The sequence below is a fragment of the Pistacia vera genome, unplaced genomic scaffold (genome assembly GCF_008641045.1).
Source record: "Pistacia vera cultivar Batoury unplaced genomic scaffold, PisVer_v2 Contig800, whole genome shotgun sequence".
NCBI lineage: Eukaryota > Viridiplantae > Streptophyta > Magnoliopsida > Sapindales > Anacardiaceae > Pistacia > Pistacia vera.
The window spans coordinates 583,627-597,013 of record NW_022196669.1 but is presented as its reverse complement, the minus strand read 5'-3'; the positions used below and the strand labels follow the sequence as shown (position 1 = coordinate 597,013).

The following is a 13,387-nucleotide window of genomic DNA, read 5'->3' as shown; positions in this document are numbered from 1 at the left end:
TTAAGTTGAATTATCGACTCAAATTTCAATCTTAAATAAATTGGTTTAAAATTTATAAATCCTTAAGAATTTTAATTAGATTTATTTCAATATCATCTACATTAGTTGCAAACACATCTCTTGACTCTTATTATAATGTTCTCAAATAAATAATTTTTTTATGTTAAATAATATTACATTTAGAGAGTGGTGGCTTCCACGCATTTTAGGCGCGGGATGCTTGTGAGTTGTGACGGTGGTTGATCGGTGCGCAGAGATGCACAGTTGTTTTGTGTTGTACCTTGTCCTTGTGTGTGCAGATTACGAGAAACAAAAGTGAATAAGAAAAGGACAAAACTACCCTGCGAGCATTTAGGCACGGTGTTGTAGATAATGTGAGCATGATGGGATGGAGCGCACCGTTGATTCATTATCAGGATAAAATCAAAGGTGATATGATGGGGTGGTGTTGATATATTATATATATATATATATATATAGTATATATATATATATATAGGTTAACAAACAACTTCTTATTCTTTCTCTCATAAGATTGATGTAACAACTCGCAATTGGTTGTTCTTATTGATCAATTGTTAATTTAATGATTGATCAATTGTTTTACAAAATGGATGAGAAATGAGGATCGTTCTTGGACTTAAAGATAATAGACCCTACAGACAAGGCAAAACTTGTAATTTAAGCTAAATATTACCATATAAGAAATATTGTAGCTTAATTTTAATTTTATATTTAGATACAGTTGATTATCTTCATAAAGTATTTCTACTTTTTTCTCTTTTAAAGATATTTTCTTTTCAGAGTTTTTGGTTGATTGGACGAATTTTGTAAATTAAATGTTTTTTCAGGATAATTTTGTCAAAAACTTTAAATACCTCTTTTTGATATTATTACCAAAACCCCTATAAATATGGTAATGTTAAACATATAATTCTGGGAAATTAAAAAGAAGATATATGAGTAGGAAATTATTTAAAGGATAGAAAAAGTTTGAAATAAATTGGGATTAAATCAAATACCTTTATCTTACATCTTTATTTATTTCCTTTTTCCTATATGTTAAATATGGAGGCAATGCTCATAAAAATCACAACCAGAAAATTAACCTTGAATATAAATTTGACAAGTCAAATTAAACATTAATATTATAAGATATGTAGTATTGGTTAATGGATGTTAATTATTAGAACCAAGAGAGGAATCGAATTCTTTCAAACTTAGTGATTCATTAAAAGCAGAGAGTCATGTATTTTAATTCAATCTAAGTTTGCTTTTGTCTTTTCAAAGAATCGGGATCACATGCTTCTACTTTTTTAATACAAAATTCCTACATTCAAATTATCAAAATGATGCTTCTTTATTTATTAAACTTGCCTTAATTAAATGATTATGAATTAAGGAAAATAAACCTTAACTCAACTACATACATATATAGTTAGGTTATTTGGATCTATGTGTACAAATGCGAAGTTGAGAACCTCATATTTTATTGATTGTTTAATATTGGTCACTTTTAATGAGTGCTTTATAATTAAAAGGGTATTTGTCTACACTCAATTTGGCAAATTAGTTTTAATTCTAAAATTAAGTTGATTTATTTTTTTATAACTTTTTTTTTTTTTTTTTTTTCAGCTATAACTATGTTATAAGCCAGTTTGACTAAGTATATTATATTATCTCTATTTAATTTAAAATCCATCATATAATTTATTATTGAAAAAATAATATAGTTTTTTTTATAGCATTTAATAATAAAATATGTTTATAGCATTTTTACTAGTTACGTCAACATTTATATCAATCCTTATAGTATTTTACTAAACGCATAATAGTTTAAAATTTTAAATACTTATAAGCTCAAATTAACATATAAGCACCACTGCTTATAAGATGATCTTTATAAACTGAATAGGCTCTAATTACATACTTATGTATGTGGCATTAAATAATTTAATTAATTATTTGATTTGCCCCTCAATCTCTGGCTTTTGTTGTATTAAATAAAGAGGTAATTAATTAAAGAAATCCTAATCCAACAAAATTAATTAAGAAAGACGAGAGCAAGTGGGCACCGGGCAGGTGTAGAAAATGCAAATGGGCCAAGTTGCAAGATTTGTAAAGATTCTGTAATGCCTTTGCAAGAGGATCTCAGCCGTCCACCACACCTTTTTTGAGGACCCATTGGATTTGTAATTGACGTTGCCAGTTGCCTTCAATTCGTTCCTAAACTTTTCTGTTGTGTTGTGTCTGTCACAATAAAAATTTAATTTTAAAATAAAACTACTGAATCAATTAAAACGTGTATAATATTAATTGAAACACAATTTGTGGACCCGACCATATTCATGATTGATCAAGGGATTTCATTTTTGTATACTAACTCTTGGAACTTGTCCTATCTATATATAATAATCATAAGTAAGTTATTCATTAATTTTTTTTCCAAATAATAACTACTACTTCAATGAAAGGAAAACAAAAAAAGCTTAAAAATAAATTGATCCAAGTGTCGGTTCAGGAATCTACAAAGCTTGAAGAGGACGACAATTTTTCCAAATTTCTGTTGGTTCAAGTGTTATAACCTTCTTCTTGTTGCGCTCTCCTTTTCATGGTCCCTGATGGTTGGGATTCTTTGCTCACCACTCCACTCCTCTTCCACTATTTCATTTTTCACTCTAATTCAAAGCTGCTGTCAATCATGCGTTTACCAAACACATAAAGCCTAGAGAAAATAATAAATAATATTTTGATTAGCTCTGAAACCCAATTACTTTATCCCAGCTCACTCACTGTGTGGATGAATTGCTTCTCCTTTTTCTCCGAGAGATGGTGTTTTTCAACTTTTGTTCTTATTGTAAGTGGTAAGCTAAAGGGGGAGTGGATCCTGCCAAAATTCAAGTCCATTTCAACGTAATCTCATCGTTTTGCTGTATGGATGGAGCAACCCGAAACCTAATATTTTTCATATATATTTTTGTATTCTACAGTTTATACTATTCTTCACCTCAGCTTGTGGTAGCTACTATTTTTCAGTCCACTTCTATAGCCCCTTTTACTCCACGCCTCAGATGGTTGTATGCATGTATTAGAGTTTAGTGCTTCAAAATTTGATGAATCATATTATTCGTTTGGTGGATCGGATCTGCCAAGATTTGATTAGCTAGAGAACAATTTCTCTAAGCCATGCATATTGCTTACTAATAAGTAATTTTGATTGTCTATTTGTTGATAAGAAAAGCATTATCAATCAATTATCATTAGATTATCGACTTAATAACATAGTAGTTGTTTGAGCCTTATCGCATCAATCTCCATGGATCTTTAAGCATCAACCTATTAATCTTCCTTAAATGTTGCATTCTCAGATATGTGATTACCATTCCATACAAAGTTTAACATGCCCCCAGTTCACCACCACTTCACTCTCATGTCAACTTAACACACACCCACTCAATGTAATTTTATTTTTATGATCAGCTTTACACCCAAATCTTATTATAATTTACATTGCAAGTATTTGAATATCCTTTCCTAATTTGAATTTTCCCTATCATGATAGGCGATACTAACATATTTAGATATTAAGAGTATAATCTTCATTAATCACAGATGTATATTATAAACATATATATAACACAGTGGATATATATAGAAACATTAATTTACACGGTCAAAATTCACACTCAACTCAACTTTTGAAGAAAATTAAACTTACCCTTTGCTGCTATATTGATTAAACTTTAATGTTGAAGACTTATATGTATGTAGACAGGTTGTAATCTTTTCCAAAACCAGGAGACACCAAATCAATGGCCCCAAAACAGTAAAAGAAGAAGATATGGTATACAAACAGCAAATAAGAGAAACATGTAATACTATCACCAAAACAAATTAATGAGCACTGTATCTTCCGCATGATGCTATGTTGATTAGACAAATTGTTTTCCCCTTCAAGAAGGCGCACCACCTGTATGTATGCCATAGATGATTAATAAAGATTTTCCAAAAATTTAAGAATGATGAAGTCAAAGTGTAATCACCTCTCCCATGGATGGCCTCATTTCAGGGTTCCTTTTATACATAAGCCAGCCGTTTTAGCCATAACATATATTTCATATGTATATCTGACATCTTCGATACGAGAATCGATGAGTTCATGTAACGCACGTTCCTCAATCAATGGTTCAGCCTAAAATTACCAGAGACTGAGCATAAATGTGACCACATAATTGTGGTTAGTACTTCAGAGATAAATGCTCTTCTTGAAACTTGAAAGTAATTTAATAGTTTTTAGAAACAAAAGGACAAGAAGAAGACCATGTATTACTACCCATTCTCTCAGAGATGTTGTTCTTCTTCTCTTGTATCAACACCTTGCGTCCTGATAATAATTGTATCAAAACTATGCCAAATGCTAGACATCCGTCCTCACTGAAACTATCCATTCTCTGCATATTCTGGAGCAACATACCTAAACAAATCAAAGTACTCAGTAAATACTTAATTTAAAACATTTGGTATCAAACAAAGAAATTATTAGTGGAAAGCTAATGGAGGTTATACCCAAAAGTGCCAAGTATTTTGGTCTGAACTGGATCCTCAGTTGACTTCCATCGTGCAAGGCCAAAGTCACCTAGCTGAGTATATAACACCGTTTGTTAACTGCAATGTCCTGGACTGATCTTGTTTTCAATTTGATGAAAAAGGAAACAATTTTTGAGATTCTCTGTTGCAAGCTGTGTCAACACATTCACGACATGACAATAATCAAATTTTGTACATAATAATATTATGTAAGCAAAAGAGCTGGAAAAACTGTGGTGTCCAACAAGGCTCTAGATTTCAACATGTGGAAGCAAAATTTCTCAGACCACCAGACTTCAGAGATAAAGGTAAGGTCTTTTGATGTAGCTCTGCACATTCTATCCAGGTTACTTATCTAATGTCTATGGGATATCCAATTACACCAAAGGGAATTAATATAATAAAGAAGAAAAAGAGGGAAAATGAACAGAATGAAATAAATGGCATGAGAAATACCATAGGAACAAAGTCATGTTGAGAAGTTATTGCCTGGACGCACGTCGCGATGAATTATAGGAGCTCCGCGGCATTCTTCATGTAGAAAACGCAAACCCTTTGCAGTTCCAATGGCAATAGCATGCCTTTGGTGCCACTCAAGACAGTTTGTACTATCTAAAGTAAAAGAAATAAATTTTAGAACTCGAAATTTAGTAGAATACTAGGAAACCTGCATGACTTTGATTTGCTCCAGTATTACTCACCGAATAAATGCCAATGTAGAGACTTGTTGCAGATATACTCTAAACCAAAATGTTAAGGTTCTCCTTGCAACAATAACCCACAATCACACATGTTCTTGTGGCGTGCAAAACTGAGGACATACACCTCAGAGTTGAAATTCTGCAAACCCTTGGGAACTTGCTCTTTTCGTACCTTTGCTGCAATCATCTGTCCATCTTAAGTTGGCCCTTAAATACACGGCCAAATCCACCCTCTCCAAGTAAATTATCCCCTGATAAATCATTTGTTCTTCTGAATTTCGAGAAAACTGAATTTCATAGAATCCTTGATATACAACTCAGTCCTCAGCCCACATGTAGCACAAAGAAGTGGAGCTCCTGAAGATCTCTTTCGCAAGTTGTCTTATGCTGTGGAATTTTTATCTTCTAAAGGTGAAAAAGTTGCGGACCAGATTTTTCTTGCTCAGAGTGAGCCCCAGAATCAGATGGACAGTAATGCTCCCGCGAATCGTAAATGGATGAAGCATCAATCGTTATCCAAGGACCTGTGGATTTGAAGATAGCTCTTAATACTGGAATAGACTGCTGATCAGCATTTTCTGCAGGTTAGTATTAGGTTGGGGAACTGATTTTGACATGGAGTTAAACAACTTGTGCTCTATAAGTGCATCTGTTTCATTTGTTGTCTTAGATCTCAAGATTTCCACACCGAAGCTATCTTGAATTAATGCAAGCTTTGAAGGTATTTGTCTCAGATAGAACCCCTGATCTCTTCTCAGATGCCTGCAGGATTTGCAAGTTATAAGGAAAAATTGAGCACCTAATTAATGCAGAATTTGGATGTGTTTTCAATCATAAATATGAAAGTATGACCTTATGGACTTCTTGACTCGGAACACAAGAATAGAATAAAGAGAAAACAATTACCTATCAAGTATAACCCAAGTTGCTTTACACGCTAAAACCTCTTGCACAATCATCTTCTTAAGGGGCGTTCCAGCAGTAACTTTAACTTCAATGCTGACCTAAACATGATCATATATATGGGAATTACAAACAAAATCGAAGAATAACTATGAAAAACTGTCTGTTTCCCTAATATGAAATTTGTTATACAACACAATTACACGTATAATTGCCAGAAGTAAAAACAATTTCTAATCATATGGTGATCATACAAGTTATTAATCTGTCAATTGATAGCAACAGATCTAAAGGCCCTTATTGACTAATATTCAAACCATCTATAGCACATATTACCCCATCATCATCACACGCCTCAGCACTTTGAAGAAGCATATTTTTATATGCATCCGCTTTCTTTGTAACTTCTTCCTCCATAGCACGAACACTCGTTCCAAAATTATCAGCACATGCCTTGGCCTGGTAACCCACTATACCAACCCAAAACAAGAAAATGAATAAACATAGTTCGTTATACACACTCTTATCAGTCTTAGCTATAAGAAGACATATCATCTTATTGTAGTTAACATTGTGCTTTGTGCACAAATGAAAAAACAGCGTTTTTAGGGGTTAATAAAAAGCATACCTCTAAGGAATCATAAACGGATTAAAAATTTTGGAATACAAACATATATTTGACCCTTAATTTTCATAGGTTAAAATGGATCATCACAAGGATAATACACAAATATAATTAACACATCTATATCATTCTATGGCTAATTTTTATTCGTTAACATACAATTTTATACTCATTTAAGTGAAACAATTGTCACTAAACTGATGGGTTAAGTTGAGAACAGGTAAGCATGATAATCTAAGTAAATAATAGTGTTGATATAATTATGAAAGCAATCCATCAAAGACTTACATGGGTGAGTGACCATATGCAAAACGCCAAGCACAAGAAGTGTATCACCTCCTCTAAGAATGTCACCTCTCAGTCTGACTCTATTCACAGTGACCTTAAGCTCATCTTGACCACGTTCCTTAGTTGCATCATATGCTATCACAACATAGGATGGTGAAGAAAGAGTCTCCATATATTTAACTAGAGACACAGCAAATCCACTAGCTAGTTAAGTCTTTTTTTTTTTTTAATATAATGGTAACGAGGAGTAAGGATTTTAAAGAGCGTAAACCAGTTCAAAGGGTTTCGTCGAGCATGAGAAAATTGATGAAGAATTCGATTGGCTAACCAATCATTTGAATTTCGATAGAATTATAAAGTTTTGTTTATTTGTTTAAACGCTTCTCTCTTCCACTTTTGACATTAGTGAGAGTACATTCTGATATGATTCTAGATATTCTTTTGGATATTCGAATCACATTATACATATACCGAAAATTGGCGCCAAATGCTTGCCGTCCAATCCAAAGACAAGGAGAAGATTGCGAGGCGCTTCGTGACAGAAAACTGCATTGTGTTTGCGTTAAGATTTCTTATGTTATTTTTTTCTTATTTCTTCTTCGAGGGCGTTTGGTTGGGGTTACGTGGGATTATCTCCATTTTTTTTTAGGTATTTTAGGATTATTTGGGTTATTTTTTTTATTATAATTTTATTATTTATTAATAAAAATTTTGAATAATAATATTCTTATTTTAAAATAAATTTACATTAATATCCTAATTCAATTTTATCATTGTTTAATTAAAAATTTAGATAATAATATCCTTATATTTAAAACAATTTACAGACCACCACCACTGCCACCCAGCCGCCGCCACCAACAGCGGACCAACCACCACGGACCGCCGCCGGAAAGTCATCGGAGTCCCTAGAAAAGAACGAGATTCGGTGGGAGGCTCCGGGAGACTTCGATATGACCTTTTTCGGCCATATTGATGGCCGAAAACGGCCATATCAGGCCAGATCTGGCTGGAAATGGCCAGATTTATTCTGACCATTTCCGGTCAGATCGATGGAACTGGCAATTAACGGCCAGATCTGGCCTGATATGGCCGTTTTCGATCATAAATATGGTCAGAAACGGCCATATCGGAGCCTTTTGGTCACGGTGAGCTATTCACGGAGACTTTCGGAGACTTCCGGCGGTGGTTTACGGTTGCGGCAAGAGGTGGGGGTGATTTCGTCATAAATTAAAGTTTTATATAAGCAGGGATGTTTTAGCTAAATCTGAAATATTGGGGGTTAAAAAATATTTAGAAATTAATAATAAAAATAATATCTCACAAAATGCTTATTATAAGCGGACACTACCGTGCAAAGCTGGGAGCCCATGCCTAATACCGGCCTTCATATTACTACCAAATTGGATTCGAACGGTGTAAAAGTAAAAGAGCTAAACAGTTTTTGCTTATTAGAAATGTCAGTGTCAATAAGAAAATTAAAATGTTAATATTTATTCTTGACTTTCAAAGGGACTTTTTGGACGTCGCATGGTGCGAATATGTAGATTTTGCTTATACAAACAACGTGATATATTTATTATACTAGAGATTTATTTCTTATTTTTCTTTAAACTTTTTATTTAAATCTTGGTTATTACGTTTTTTATTCCGTCTAAAGATACTTATTTACGATAGAATCAAGACGAATTTTAAATATATAAAAATCATTAATAAGTTCATTGTTATTTCACTTAAGCATATCGACAAAGCAAATATTCAAATTAACTAAAATACATGATGAAGACCCTTTGATCAATCACAAATCCCTAGGGGCGGATCTAAAAATTTCTATTAGGATAGATCAAATTAAAAACTAATTACATATTAATATTTCTATTAGGGTGGGTCAAAATCCAAAAATTGTACATATTAATATTTTTAAAAAAAATTGAGGCATCCGTCCCTACAAATCCCCTATAGATATTAACTTGAGATTATCAAGCATTAGAAGCCACACTAAGTGATACATTATGTATTCCATGAAGAGCCACTGAAGGATTGTTGGAGTTGTTGGAGATTGTTAGAGTTGTCTACCACTTCAACAATAACGGGTCACACAAACACATTTGAGCCTATTCCATGAAGAGTCGCTGAAGGATTTTTCGAAGTAATTAATTCCTAATTGGGTTTCGGCTTAAGAAAATGGATACTTGTAATATTAGGTTTTACTCTTTAAACCTAGTATATTTTTTTTGTTGTATAAGGGTGATATCAAATCATAGGAAAAACTACATTCATTGTAATGGGGAGGTGAGACAATATTCAATAATATTGACTCTGGTGAACATAGTTTGTTAATTGGGTGAACCAAAGTAAATCGTACGTATTATTCTTTTTCTTTACTTGTGTGTGTTTATTATTTTTGGTTTTGTATTACTCTAGATTATTTCAATACAAAGCCAGAGGTGACAAAAATATATATGAAATCACAGAGCAATAGCAAAATATTATATCATCATAACTTTTTACACTTAAAATAATATGTATATTTTATGTTTCTATCACACCCCCTCCTGGGTATCCCTTTCTCGTCGAATCCGAGCGCTCCAAAGGATTGAGTATCCCGAGAGAATAGTGAATATTTTCGAAAACGTCTCTTTAAAGATCCATTTTTATAAAACATAAGTGAATAGTAATACAAATCGAAGTACAAAAGAAAAGTTTTATGAAAGCAGAAGTACATAAAATAAAGTTTTGAAACAAAGGCTAGAAATCTGATCACAAAATTATAGTATCAGAGTGCGCTACAATTTTACAGAATATACTGATGATTGTACATCAATGGTCAACCTAGAGCGTAGAGTGTGCTCCGCACGAACCCGATTTACAATCCTAGGGGGGACAGTGAGCTGAGGAGGCCAGTGAGTGGATAATACATTTAATATGAAAATAAGACATGAATGCACATCAAGATGCTATGGCAATTTATATAATGCTCACTCACAGTGCTCATACCAATACTGAATCTATATCAATACTGTAACCATACCAATCCTATACCCCGGGATTTATGTCATACCTCTCACATGTAAGTCTTTAACACAGACAAGTACTAGGTGTGTCTCGCTCACATTGGAACAACACCTAGGCATGTTTCTCACACACTGGAACAATGACTATGTGTCTCTCTCTCACACTAGAAAAACACCTAGGTGTGTCTGTCTCACACTAGAACAACGACCGGGTGTGTCTCTTTCACACTAGAACAACCAAGCCACTCAAGCTTATACCTGCCTAGTATAAACATAATCCCACCCAAGCCAATATTCGTTGGGTGTAATCCTGCCTGGAGTTCATCATGTATCTATTTTGTCCCGATAGGATACTGTAATCATTCGGTAGGACGTATCATCTCAATGAGCACATGACGCTAAGTATAAAATGCTAGTTGATGAATGGAGGGAAACGAGTACTAAGAAATGTGATATCAATCTGAAAGATAAAATGCATCCACAAACATTACATCTAGATATCCAACCACATAATAAAAATGCATAACAGCATATATATACATATATAATTCTAAGTCCAAACCAGCATGTATTCCTAGATGCAAAACTTGTAGTAACATAAATACGTCAATCATGTGAGTATTACCATTTAACACCCACAAAATATATTTATGAAAAACAGTCCAGTCCCCCCAAAACTCTCAAATATGACAGTTTCCTCTTCAGAATAAAGGAGTCTCATTCAAGAAGGGGGACTGTCCCTAAGGCCCAAACCCCAGAATTTAAAAAGGCTTTACAAAAGGGACTAGGCCATATTATTAATAGGCTAGCCCACTAAATAATAAAACCCAATACCTAACAAAATAACTAGGCCTTGCTGCTAATAGGCCTGCCCACCTAATATAATACAAATCCAACACTCAAAACAGATAACTGGGCCATAATTAGAGCCCAAATACGGTAGGCCCAAAGAGTAAAGGGCTTATGACTCATGCATATATGGCACAATTTTTATATATCACCCATATACATCCGGCCAAAGTCATGTCATTAGACTCATTACTAAGTCCAGCAGCTTCAAAATTATAACCAAAATTCAAGCATTTAATTTTAAATAAAAGGGTCAGCCGATTAATATAATGGTGTTATCCACTCAAACTGTTTTTAATTAAACAACCAATATACACTTCCCACCAAGTCCAACCGAAATGCACCATGTGTTCCATATCCATATAGAAATATACATCTTCCAGTAAGCAAAATCACACCCACCACAACATGCATTCAACCACCTTGTAGCAACTTAAGTTGCAACAATTATCACCTTTTAATGACACTCCAGCAGCCAAATTAATTCAACATTATTACATACATTTATAAATTATAATACCCAAAATATAAATATAAATGTTATGGGTAAAATTACACTGACATTAGCACCACCAATCAAAATGAGCTATCAGTCCCATCAATTAAAGTTTAACAAAAGAGTTAAAGGACAAAATTACCTTAACTATCAAGAACAAACCACTTAAGAGCATTTATATCAATCCCATTCCAGTTTAAGATAAGAATTAAGGAGTAGTCCTATAGAACAACTTGCAAAATCACTCATTTCATTGACCTCAAATGTATACAAGGGCACTCTTCATGAAAAAGGAGGTTGTATATATGTGAGTTGGGCATACATTCGAGCTTCAACCATTATTTTTTTCTCTGTAAACAAAGCATTAATCAACTTTTGAATGCTTTACAGGCAATATCAGAAAAATAATCAGAGAATAATAAAACAACAGTAGATGTAGGATTTGCTTTGAACATCCAAACCACTATAAAAATCTCTCTTGTCAATTTTTTATTTATGTTTCTTTAAACATATATATATCATTTCAGCACCATAACCAAATCTCAAAATCAAACACGTGTAATTTCTAGGATCTTTCTCAGCATTTTGCACGTGCGAGGTTGTTGGTGCCAAGATGACGCATCAACAATAAATATGTATACCGAATTCATCAACACCCAAACGGCACACACCATTCAACAGATCAGCTATGCAAACGACATAAAGAATAGTCCATTTGACATAAATTTTAAAATGCAATACTATTCCACTCACAGTTTAATGTTTAGCCGAAAATGGAAGGCAACTCAAGGATTCTCTTCCTCCACACCTACAGCCACGAAAACTCACGAACTTAGCTAAGCAAAGCCTAATTGAAGAAAAGGAGAAGAATTTTGGCAACAAAGTTACATGCATGTTTACCGAAGGTGCAAAAATGGTGGGATCTAGTTCAATCTCTCTCAAACAACATTTTTGCCTCACTTCTCTTTCTCACTCTTCCTCTCGTCCAAACCAAATTCTTCCTTTCTCTTCTCTTTTCTCTTTTTTTCCCTCTCTTCTTCTTCCTTTCTCTTCTTTCTATCCTCTTTTCTCCTTCTTCCTCTCTCTTCTCATTTGGGTGATTGCACAGTTTTTATATAAAATACTTTTTGAAATTATAATATTCCCTCAAAATTCACTTAATTCTTCTAAAATCCCGCCACATAATCTTTTTCTTGCAAAAATATCCATATTTTCCCCTTTTGTTTGAAAACCTAGAATCTCTCATTTCTTTCTTTTTTACCCTTGACACAACTTTTTAAAATTTAACAAAAACACCCTCAAAAAGTTTTAAAAACTTACACTTTACCTCTCAAAACACAAAATTAATCTTTAATAAAATCCAATACAAATACGGGGTGTTACAATTTGTTAGAAAGAAAAATATCATTCTTCAATGTTCAATAAAGCAAATTGAGAAAATCAATCAATTTCAGTTCAATATGAAAGACCAACTAACTTGATTTTTCTTGCTTAGAGTGAGCCTCATAATCAGATGGAAAGTAGTAATGCTCCAGTAAATAACAATCTCGAACCACTTTTCCACACAACACAGCACACACTACTCACCCTTTTTCCCTAGTTCATACTGATATTTGGAGACCTTATCACACTCTTAACCATGATGGCTCCTATTTCTTCCTTACCATAGTTGACGATTTTTCCCAAGGGACATGGGTTTATCTCTTGAATTCAAAAACCCAAACACTTACCAAAATTAGGGCATACATCTCCATGGTCAAAACACAGTTCAGTATGTCTGTCCAACGCATTCGAACAAATAATGCTCGTGATTTCTTCAATCACCAATGCTCCTCATTTTTTTCATCGCTTGGCATTATTCATGAAAGTTCATGTGTCTATAAACCTTAACAGAATGGTATAGTTGAATGAAAACACATACATC

General features: G+C 33.5%; 1 pseudogene; it reads right to left on the bottom strand.

Moving 5' to 3' along the window:
• The window catches only part of LOC116117230, a 31,840-nt pseudogene that overhangs the window by 1,319 nt on the left and 17,134 nt on the right, over positions 1-13,387 (bottom strand).